The sequence below is a fragment of the Camellia sinensis genome, chromosome 2, assembly GCF_055761805.1.
Source record: "Camellia sinensis isolate YWXY chromosome 2, ASM5576180v1, whole genome shotgun sequence".
Lineage (NCBI taxonomy): Eukaryota > Viridiplantae > Streptophyta > Magnoliopsida > Ericales > Theaceae > Camellia > Camellia sinensis.
Window position 1 is genome coordinate 220,918,311 of NC_138962.1, and position 12,320 is coordinate 220,930,630.

The 12,320-nt window shown below is 36.5% G+C and overlaps 1 pseudogene; it reads right to left on the reverse strand.

Annotated features, from left to right (window-relative positions):
• Positions 1 to 10,646: 10,646 nt before the first annotated feature.
• On the reverse strand, positions 10,647 to 11,880 carry LOC114307286 (1-aminocyclopropane-1-carboxylate synthase pseudogene; annotated as a pseudogene).
• Between the last annotated feature and the right edge of the window lie 440 nt (positions 11,881 to 12,320).

The window sequence follows — 12,320 nt, forward strand, 5'->3', positions numbered from 1 at the left end:
GAGGTAAATTGAAAACAAAAGAGTTGCTTCACAGGTTAGGAATTTTGGTGAGTGACGATGCTCTGAGGTGCATTTTTTGTCATGAGGCAGGTGAATCAACTGATCATATTATGCTTCATTGCCCTTTTGTCTGGAGAACCTGGTCTGCTATTGTGTTTTGGTGGGGCCTTCAGTGGGCTATTCCTAGTTCTATTGAAGATCTACTACTATGGTGGTTGGGTTGGAAGTTTAAGAAGAAAGTAAACCAGATTTGGAGGGTTTTACCATCAGCTATAATGTGGTTTGTGTGGAGCTATAGGAATGACTGTGTTTTCAATTCAGTTCAGCCCAATCTTCAAGATCTATGTGACTGTATCAAGGTGAGAGCGGCAATCTGGTTGAGAGCTCATCTCAGAGGTGCTTCTTTCTCTGTACATGATGTTGTTTTTAATTTTAAGCAAATCAGGAGGTGTATTGGGTCCTCTTGATTTTAAAGGTGGTAGAGTGGAGGTGCTTGCTGGATCCCTGGTCTACTGCTAGTGTGGTGGCTGTTTTGATTGTTGTTAGTTTAGTTGGGGTGATATCCTGAAAGGTGAGGTGCAGAGGAGTTTGATCTGCTGCTGTATGGAGGTCTTCTATTGTTCTGCTTCTGTTTTGTTGCTTTTGATTATTTGTTGCCTTGATGCGTGTAGTCTGGTGTCTCAGGGAGTTTTGTTCTACCCTACTTTGTTGTATTGTTGATCTGCAGCTGCTGTGATGTCTGTTGAGAAGGTGCTTGGGTTAATGGAGCAGTAGTGTGGGTCTGCTCCTTTTTTTTTTTTTTTTTTTGTGTAGCACTGCATCAGTCATGGGGGTGGTCCTCAGGGCTTTTGAGGTCTAATGCTTGTATTTGGGATCTGCTGTGTATGCTTATATGCCTGTAAGTTGGCTATTGATGGATCTCATTGGTTTGGAGCTGTGCATGCTATGCCTGCTGATCTGTTTTGGCTTTATCACAAAGGGAGTTTACTGATCTGCTTGGCTTAGCTCAAGGATGCTGCTGTTATATTTGGTTTAGTCTTAAGGCTCCTGCCTGTAAGTTGGCTGCTGATGGAACTCATTGGCTTGGAGCTGTGTTGATGGAGTTTTTGTCTAAACCTGAGCATGGTGGTTTAGTTAACATGCATGAGGCACCTTCCTCAATTCTGTGTTCTGCTGTAGTGTTTTATTTGCTGCAGAATGTTCTGCTGTAGTGTGCTTGCTGCTGTGATGCCAAGAGTAAATTTGGGCAATTTGCTGGTGTATTGCTGTGGCAGGGGAAGCTGCTACTGTTGTTCTTGGTTGCAGTTGCAGTTGTTGCTGGAGGCTAGTCTAGTTGCTGTAGGAGGTTGCTTTGGTTTGGCTGGTAGTGTCTTGGTTGGGGTAGTCTGATGCTCGTCTGGTAGATTGTTGCTGATTGCTATTGCTGTTTTGGTTGATTTGTTGCAGTTGTCTTGGGTGTTGTTGCTATGTTAGATGTTTGTTGTTTTTTCTTTCTTTATCTTGTTTGGTTGCTTCTGATTGGTCTCTCACCAATCTTGGGCTAGTGCTAGCAAATGAATGTGCTTCCTTTGTGGTGCCAACCTAGTTGGGATCGTGAAAGTTAGCTATGATTTTTTGTGCACTCCCTGCTTTATTGATGTAATTTACGCATGTTTTGTGTTGTTATATTAATAAAGCTTTTTTTTTGCTGATGAAAAAAAAAATAACATGTGGCCTGCTTCGAGTGATGATTTGGATTTCAACAAGTACGTAACTCCACTCTGGAATGGATTTCCGAGGGGAAGTGAGGGTGCCATCATCGTCACTAGTAGACTGAAAGAAGTGGCAAGTGAGATGGTGGGTGAGCTCAACTTGTATGAACTTGAGCCCATATTGGACAGAGAGTCGTGTTGGCGCATAATTCTAGATTCAATTAGAAAGAAGTATTTGTATCACCAGATATTATGAAAAATGAAAGATGACATGGTAGATAGGTGTGGTGGTCTTCCATTAGCTGCAAAGACCTTAGCTGAGATAATTTCAACTGAGTAAATTTTCTAACTCAAATCTAGCTGTTTTAATTTTGGTCTTTCTAGCTTATGCCTTGGAATCTTCTACTAGGTTAATGATTCACTGCAACATCAAATTCCATCTAGAATTATAGGGTTATGGTTTCAATCCATGTGATGAATGTCTTTTCTCCATGTCAATACTTGCCTGTTTGGTTGGGTTTTTGTTTTCTGTTTTCTTTTTTAGAAAACTCAAACGGTGAATTGTTTCTGAAAACAACCCATTATTTAGGAAACTCCAAAAAGTTGTTTTCAAATTTTTGAAAACTGTTTTCGGGAAGGAAAAAAAAATTGAAAATGATATGCGAACTATGAGTTTTTTCGAACTTTTCATTGTTTTGTTTCCAAAAATATGAAAACCATAAAACAAAAACACAACCAAACTGCCTCACTCTCTCTCTCTCTCTCTCTCTCTCTCTCTCTCTAACATACTACTGTTACATGCTCAGGTTTTTGAAAGATTGGACTGCAATTAAGGTCTGATTCCCTCACTTTCTTCAACATTCAGTTTCATTTCTACATTTAAATCCTTTTTGTGGGTTCTGAACATCCATGTTGTTTAATCAGTTTTTAATTTACGATTTCATTTCCCATTGTCTCTGCAACAATTGGAATTTAAAAGCTTGGCCAATTTTTAACTTACAGCTGAGGTTGTTTTCAATTTGTTCTTGCAGATGTTTCGCTTGGTATTCGATAAACCTGTTGCACCCACCTCAAAGCTCCTGAAAAAACTTAGGACCTATTCAGGTATATCGAGGCTAACATTCTTCTTTTTCTTTTCTTTATCTTTCTTTGAAAAACTTCTTTTCATATGAAAAAACTAGTCTCACTGAAGCATTTGTGATGTGGCACCAAAAGAACAGAATAAAAAGTTGGAAGAAGAAACTGGGAATCACAATCTGAAATCAATATCTTAATAATCAATACTCAAATCATATCATAGTCTAGTTGATAAACCACTACGCAAATAAAATTTTATTTAAACCATTATTCTTAATTATACTAAAAATCTTATATTCTTTAATTTATTGTCATTCAGCACTTTTTCGTTCTGCGACTCTAGAGGAGTTTATTATGCTGAAATTGCCAATGATCACAACAATGAAGTAGAAGCAGGAGGAAGTTGTGATCCTGAAAAAGTAGTAGAAGACTTAAAGAAACTTTTCCAAGCAGAGATCACTCTGAAGATAGATAAGAATAATACAAACTGTTAGGTTTTTATTCTTGGCAATCCCGTTTGAACAAAACTCCTTTCAGTTGTAATTTTATTTGCTCTTGTATTTCAGTGAGGATATGAGTTTTAGATTCGAATCCAACCCGAATTGTGCCTTGCAGAGAAGTTTGTGATGATAATGCTTTCAAAATTGCCACTTCGCTGATTATGACGGGGATCGAGCTGTCCAGTCAGCTCGCGAGGGTCCAGGGGGCAGTGCCATGGCGGGGTCGAGGGGCAGCGCCCCCGAAGCAAAATGCAAAATTGCATTCAAAGTTGCTTGTCTGCCCTTGCTCGCTTGAGCAAAGGATTGCGTCTGCATAAAGACCTGAAAGAGGTGTTTGTTCGCTCGAGCGAAGGGTGCGTGGCTCGAGCGAAGCCACTTATGGAAAACACGCGTTTTTGGTTCCTCGCTCGAGCGAGAGAGTCTTCGCTCGAGCAAGCATCGCGATTCAGATTTCTATAAGTAGGTGATTCAGTCAGATTTTAGGATTACTTCTCCAGATCTTCTTTTTGGATATTAAGGTTTATCTCTGGGGATATTTTGCTAGTTTTCTTTGATGTTTTGATTGAGGATTCAACTCATGGTTTAAGAAGCATACATCAAAGGAATGTTTGTTCATTCTACACAAAAGATAGAGTTGTTCTTCGGTGGATTTTAAAGAATTCGAGCTTGAAGCTTTGGTGGATTCTGAAGTGGCTCATCGTCAAGACAATTCTGAGGTGAAGACGGGGTTGGAAGAGACACATAGGGGTTGGTTCAATTCGGGCGTGGATGCATTAGGTAATTGAGAGTATACCTGTATAATTCCTTTATATCTTCTTAGTGGATTATTTTGTGGCTGTTGCACATGGTTTTTTTATCATAATTGGAGGTGTCCAATTGTGGTTTTTCCACGTAAAATCGTTGTGTCGAGTTGTCTTGATTGTTTGATTGGAATTGTTATATACTGCTTAAAATTGATACATAATCACAAATTAACATCTAGGGCATTTCTAGATTTTTTCAATTGGTATCAGAGTAAGTTGCTCGTTTGTTTTTTAAAACTTTTGAGCGAGATCTTGTTTGATTTGTGATAATGGATTCAATTCGTGAGGGAAATTCTTTGGTTCGACCACCCCTACTTGACGGATCCAATTATTCGTTTTGGAAAGCTCGGATGAGATCGTTTTTAAAATCAATTGATGAAAAAGTTTGGCAATCTGTCATGAATGGGTGGACTGAACCAACAATTACTGCTGATGGAGTAACTTTCCCCAAACCAATTGATAAGTGGGACACAATTGATTACCAAAATAGTAGCTGGAATAGTAAAGCTATCAATTCTCTCTTTTGCGCTGTCACACCTGAAGAGTTTAGTCGTATTTGTAATTGTGAAGTCGTAAAAGAGGCTTGGGATATCTTACAAACTATTCATGAGAGCACTCCTTCTGTTAAACTCTCAAAACTTCAAAGGCTCACGTCTAGTTTCGAAAACCTTTCAATGAAAGATAGTGAGACCTTTGATGAATTTTATGTGAAGTTGAGTGACATTGTAAATTGCAGCTTCAATTTAGGTGAAAAAATACTAGAATCCAAAGTTGTGGGAAAAATTTTGAGATCCTTGCCCGATCGGTTCCAACCAAAAGTTACGCCTATTGAGGAGGCACAAGATATTGACAACCTCAAGCTGGATCACTTGGTTGAAAATCTCCAAACTTATGAAGTACATAGGAATTTCAAAAAGAAACAAAAAGATATTGCTTTTAGTAGTGCTCATAGAGTTGGAGAGGATTCTGATGAGGATTGTGAGATAGATTCCAAGATTACGGCTGCTTTTGTTAAACAATTTAAAAAATCTTTTTAGAAAAAGAATCCTAATATTTTGGAATCTACTCATACCCATAAATCTAAAGGCAAAGATGAACTCAAAATTAATTCTATAGCCAAGAAGGAGAAAGGAAAGATACAAGGGAACTTTGAAAGAGTCCAATGCTATGAATGCCAAGGATTTGGCCACTTTGCTTCAGAATGCCCCACTTGTTTGAGGAAGAAGAAAGCCCTCACCATCACTTGGGATAATGAATCAGAATCTGATGAAGATGAAAGTGACAACGAAGATCAAGGCAAAGAGGGACATAAACAATTCCTTGCTTTCATGGCGACTTCCGAAACTGAAGGACGAACAGAGTATCCGAAGAGCCTGGTTGAGAATACCACTGATGATGAATCCTCGGGAAGTGATGATGAAAAGCTTGAGCAAACTTATGAAAAGTTGTATAAGGAATCTCTTAAGTTATCAAAATTGAATAACAAACTCACTATGAAACTCACAGCATGTGAAAGTGAGAATGTCAAACTAAAGGAGGAGATTTCCGAGGCTAGGATTGATGCCATCAAGATAGCTAATGATCGACAAGCTCTTTGTGCAAAACTCTTGACTTGTGAGACAGAGAGGAACGAGCTACAACAAATCTATGCAACATATGAAGAAAAAATTGAAACTCTCGAGATGTCTTAAGTTGCTTTGGAAGAACTAATGATCAAGAAAGAGGAAGAACTCAAGTGTGCTATGGCTACCATTGGTCTTTGGAACAGAGGATCAAAGACTTTGGACAATATCATTGGGTCTCAACAAATTTTTTCTGACAAGAGTGGCATTGGCTTTGGTGATAACAAAGAGCAAAAACAGAGTGCATCTACATCTCATGATACAAGAACTCAAGGAAAGGGAGAACAAAAAATTCAACATAAGGATGGACTTCTCAAACTTCCTAGAGTTGGTAAGGTAAAAGAAAAGAAGGTACACCATGTACACCCTATTTTTATTTGTCATCATTGTGGTATGCATGGTCATATTCGCCCTTATTGTTATAAGTTGCATGGGAGAGTGTATTTGCCTAGACCTAAAAATAGAAAATTGGAAACCAAGTCGAGACGGGTTCCCATTGCAGGGGGTAGGAACCACAACCTCAAGACACCACCCAAGAACCGCAATTCTTACAACTTTATTCATACTAAAGCGGTTTGGGTGAGAAAACTTGACTTGTGTTAATTTGTTTATTTGTTTTAGTTTTTAGGTTTCTATGCGTTTTTTTTAATGAGAAAAAAATGTGTGCATGTTCGTTTTATGTCTTGCCTTGTTTAGAAAAAGAAAAAAATAATAATAAAAAAAAAGAAAAAGATTTTCTTAGTATGGTTTTGCAAGTTTGAAATTTTTGAGTGGTCCTTGGTGCATACTGGAACTAATTAGAATATCCATTACATGTTAATATGTGTATGCTTTCTGTGTTCATTACTCATTTTGGAGTGTGTGTTTTTTGATTAGTATGTCTCATTCTGTACACATTCTTAGATTAGCAAATATCGGAGTCTTCCACCTTAGTGATTATTTTTTTTCTATGGACTTCTGGCATTGTATCTTTTGCTTTTCTAGAGGAATTGACCTATACTAGCATACCATAGGTGATGTTGAGTCTCTTAACCTCCTTCCATATTTTTGCACCTCCACAGCTTTCCCCTCAATTTTTTGCAGTCTAGCCATGAGAAAAAGGCTACCTCAGAGTCACCAACCAGGCCATCCTTATTATATCCATGTTTCCTTGGTTCGGTTTCCATACTCTTGAGCTTGTCAGCCGCCAATGAGTGTGCAAAAGAAAGAAAAAAGTGTGTAAAAGAAAGAAAAAATGTGCAAAAGAAAAAAAAATGTGCAAAAGAAAGAAAAGAAAAAGATGTGAAAAAAATAAAATAAAATAAAGGATTCATTGATTGAGCGGGAGCATCTGCCTTTACTCACCAAATACCCCCTTGATTCCTAGTGGTTTGACTTTCCTTTGTTGTGCTTAGATTCTCTTGTCGGAGGTCCAACTTTCAGATCACTACTAGGATTGAATCTAGTGTTTGTCGAACTCCAAGAGTCACACACACACTTTTATCATGGGATCTATGCTTTTCATATATTGCATCACCTTCTTTTATGAGGAATCTTCTACTGGCTGTGCACATTGTGTTTTCTTGTAATTGTGCTTCTTGGATAATCTTGTGTGTTTCAAGGTACATATCAAAAATTCCTTACTTGCTCCACCATATTCTTTTTGTCGTTTTCTTCCTGTTCACTATTTTCAGTGCTTGTGATAACTTTAGTAAGGGGGAGTTTGGTTTATCATTGCAAGAGTTTGTTAGCATGAACACTTTGTTTTGTTTGGTACGGGAGATTGGCATTAGTTGGTTTGCATGTTGCTTTGCATTGGCTTCTTTATTGTTTGAGCTTCCTTTGTCAATTCGTGCCAAAAATGGGGAGTAATGTTGTTCGGTGGATGTGTCTTAGGCATGTGTCTTAGTTTCAGGTTTTCATGCTACATGTTCTTAAAATCTCCAAGTTGCATCTATTCATGTTTTCCATCTCATGCTTCTAGATAATCTTGTCATATGTTTATTGTTTTTTTCATATACTCATGTGGGACTAATAGTTGTTTTGGAGATTGTGGCATTAATAGTTGTTTTGCAGATCTTGCCCGTCAGAAAAAAGTTTGTTTTTGTTGGCTGGAATGGGTTGGGGTGTTTGGGATTTTATTTGTTAGGTGTGTTTTGTCACGGCATTGCTAAAGGGGGAGATTGTTAGGTTTTTATTCTTGGTAATCCTGTTTGAACAAAACTCATTTCAGTTGTAATTTTATTTGCTCTTGTATTTCAGTGAGGATATGAGTTTTAGATTCGAATCCAACCCGAATTGTGCCTTGTAGAGAAGTTTGTGATGATAATGCTTTCAAGATTGCCACTTTGCTGATTATGACGGGGATCGAGCTGTCCGGTCAGCTCGCGAGGGTCCAGGGGGCAGTGCCATGGCAGGGTCGAGGGGCAGCGCCCTCGAAGCAAAATGCAAAATTGCATTCAAAGTTGCTTGTCTGCCCTTGCTCGCTCGAGCGAAGGATTGCGTCTGCATAAAGACCTGAAAGAGGTGTTTGTTCGCTCGAGCGAAGGGTGCGTGGCTCGAGCGAAGCCACTTATGGAAAACACGTGTTTTTGGTTCCTCGCTCGAGCGAGAGCGTCGTCGCTCGAGCGAGCATCGCGATTCAGATTTCTATAAGTAGGTGATTCAGTCAGATTTTAGGATTACTTCTCCAGATCTTCTTTTTGGATATTAAGGTTTATCTCTAGGGATATTTTGCTAGTTTTCTTTGATGTTTTGATTGAGGATTCAACTCATGGTTTAAGAAGCATACATCAAAGGATTGTTTGTTCATTCTATACGAAAGATAGAGTTGTTCTTCGGTGGATTCTAAAGAATTCGAGCCTGAAGCTTTGGTGGATTCTAAAGTGGCTCATCGTCAAGACAATTCTGAGGTAAAGACGGGGTTGGAAGAGACACATAGGGGTTGGTTCAATTCGGGCGTGGATGCGTTAGGTAATTGAGAGCATACCTGTCTAATTCCTTTATATCTTCTTAGTGGATTGTTTTGTGGCTGTTGCCCGTGGTTTTTTTATCACAATTGGAGGTGTCCAATTGTGGTTTTTCCACGTAAAATCGTTGTGTCGATTTGTCTTGATTGTTTGATTGGGATTGTTATATACTGCTTAAAATTGATACATAATCACAAATCAACATTTAGGGAATTTCCAGATTTTTTCACAAACAAGAATCGAAGAAGAAAGAAGAGCCTACAGAAAAAGAATCTGGTGAAGAGCAACCCATGGATTTAAGAAGAAGAAGACAGAACTAAATCATCTCCCTAGATTTTTTGAAGTGAATCCGAGTGCACGGGTATTAGTTCCTCTTTGTTATCTGTTTTTCAAGTTTGAAATGTGAAAATAAGATAGTATGTTCTTCTTGATCCACAATCTCAAGTGTCAATTGCAAAGCCATGTATACTGAGCAGGAGTGTAAACGGTTTGCTTTGATTGGCGTTGAGAGAAAATTTTGCACCGAATTGAATCCTTCATTTTGTTAGTTGAGGAATCGAAATTGATTGCATACTATTGTTTAGTTTTGTCGGTTTAGTGTAAATGATGGATTTAATAGGAGAATTTAACAGTGTTATAAAAATCTATAGAATGTCAGTGTATAATTTTAATTGGGATTGGTACACTTTTTGATTATGGGACTCGTAGTTGCAAACCAATCAGATTATATGTTTTTGTTCTCATACTTTCACACACTTTAGGAGTCCTTTTCATTTATTGTCAATTAGTTTTGAATTGGAAGTGTCTAAATATTTTGACATGATATGAAATTATAATACAATTATTATCACTCTTGTTGAATAAAAGACGAAGCCCAAGTTGAATTTTGAGCCCACCAATGGGCTGGGCTGGACCTTCTAGAAGAAATATCTAACCAAAACTACAATCCAGCCCATGGGAACAATACTAGTGCCCTCCAGTTTTACATGAGACTGGATCTTCTATCTCATTTCTCTTCTTTTTCTCTAATTCAAACTCTCTCTTTGTCACACGATTAGAGTCAGAAAAACTCATCCAAAGATAATCTTGGCAGTGTCCACCATCCTTGTGTCAGCTTTTAGTATTGAAATAATTTGTGACGTTATTAAAAAATATCACTAAAAATTTGGATTAAAAAATAAAATTGGAGACGAAATTTTGATTGAGAAAAGCAAGGTGCTTCAAAGAATTAAAAGCATGAGTTTCCATATGATTATTTAAAGTAATTCAGCAATTTTAGTAAGATGAAACAATTGATCATGATATTTGGATATTACTTTTCAATTCATTCATTCAACATCAATATCAAGATAAATTCAAGAGACATTTAAAGGAGAGAGCGAGAATAAGAAGAGATTTGCTATATAACATCAATATTATTTAATGGAATTGGAACTTCAAACAATATTTTATACATTACACACAAATAAATTACATATTGTTAAAACATTCTCTTGCCTAAATTATTGGTAGTAATTATTTCCAATGGAAAGAATAAATCTACCTGTCTTCTTAGTACAAATTAATGGTGCATAAATGACAAATGATATATCTATCACCTCATATATTTCACTTTTTGAAAGTCACGTTGAAGGTGAAATTCTGGTGAAATATTCTAACAATAATATTACATAGTCAAAAAAAAGTTATTAAAAAATTAATAAAAAAATAAAGCGTGTAGACGTGATTCATTTTAATTGTGACTCACATCGTATGTTTTATTTTTTGAAAAAATTTTAATTTACTTTTTTTGACATTATAAATTTTTTATATACTAATGATACATAATAGTCCTCTAAACCGATTAATTCCTGGCTTGAACTAGAGGCGAGTGAGGAGACAACATATGCGGCGACCTGAGACCGTCGTCGTGTATCCGAGGCGAGAAACTCAGTCGAAGATTCATTTGCTACCTCTTGTTCTTCACTGCAGCCATCTCTCCTTCCTTCTTCTTAGTCACAAATTTTCAAATTCTCTGCAATTCAATTTCGACCGTATCATCATCCATGTTAGCAAAGCAAACCCTAAACCAACCAACCTCCGTGCAGTGAAAAGATGATCTTTGAGAGACATTGAGTTTCACATCGTTGATTATCACATGCCATGGCACCATTTCAGCTTCAATAGTTGGTTCTTTGAGCAACGGGCGCAAATCCATCCAGCAAAAAAGTCCGGCATTGCTATTCAAACAATCGATCCTCATCTACAGTGGCATTTCCAGACATTTTTATTATGATAAACATTCAAAATCTTAAATTTTACAAATTATTTTTTTAAAAAAAAAAATCGCACTTTATCAATAAAAATATAATAATTTGAACATCTCAAATCACAAAAAAAAAAAAAAAAAAAAAAAACATGTAGATATGTGAACTTTTAAAATTACCCTCATTTTTTAAATTTGTTATTAATACTTTCAAATAAACGTTGCAATTTATTTCCCATTTAGCTATGCAATCGATATTTTTTTTTTTTTTTTTTTTGTAAATTTCATTGTCGAAAATGCTTTTTAAAAATTTGCAATTTTAATAGAATTATTGCTAATTTCACAAGCAATTAAACTAACGGCCATACAAGATATGCTAACATTTTACCTCTTTCAATCCTTCTGTGAAAATTTTGTGCCTGCACTCTAGCCTCCTCGAGCTCTCATCAAGAAACCTCCCCACCAAATCATTGTCAGAGAGCATTGAAGCGAGTAAGTATTGAGTTTGGGAAGTCACTAATCCAAAACTCGACACCTTTTGAGCACAACTCACAACTTCATCATTGTACGAGTAAACAATACCAACCCTAAAGCTAGGAAAACCCATGTCTTTCGACAAACTGTAAACGATGTGAATGATATCATCGTTACTATCCATGTCTAGAATGAACTCAAAAATGCTAGTGAAATGGAGAGGCTTGAAAATGGTAGCAGCGTAGATTTCGTCGCATACAAGGTGGATGTTTCTTTTATTGATGAAATTCACCAAGCTTTTGAGAGTGGCTTTGTCAAAAATGGTACCTAATGGGTTTGATGGGTTGGTTATGATCAAGCCTTTCACTCTAATGTTGGCCTCTATTGCTTTGTTGTATGCTTCTTCTAGGGCTTCTATGGTGATTTGGAAATTATTTGAGCTCTCACAAGTAACTGGTATTATTTGAACACTGGTTCGCCATCTCAAATCCCGAACAAATCTGAAATATTCCAAATGCATAAGGTATAAGTGAAAAGTAAAAAAAATTTAAAAAGATGCGACTGCATTAGACTTATTATTTTAACACAAGAGCACCCATAAAAAAAAATGACATTTAATTTCAAAAATACCACTGCTACAAATTGTATAAAGATTCTTTATGAATAATATTTTTCAAATTTTAAAAATTAATATTTTTTCTCTCATATCATTCGACATAATACATGATTATTTTGTCAATGTCACATAAATGAGAAGGTGCTTAATGAAAAAAAATCTATTTGTATAAAATACTATAAAAATGATATGGCAAAGTTATTTTTATAAACAAAATCATTTTTATGGTGTTTTATTTAGAGCGAAAAGGATTTCTGTATGAATTTTTTATTTTTAATATCATTACTCATATTTAATGATCTCAACATCATCAGTGATATCGACCAATCAAAATTAGTCAACTT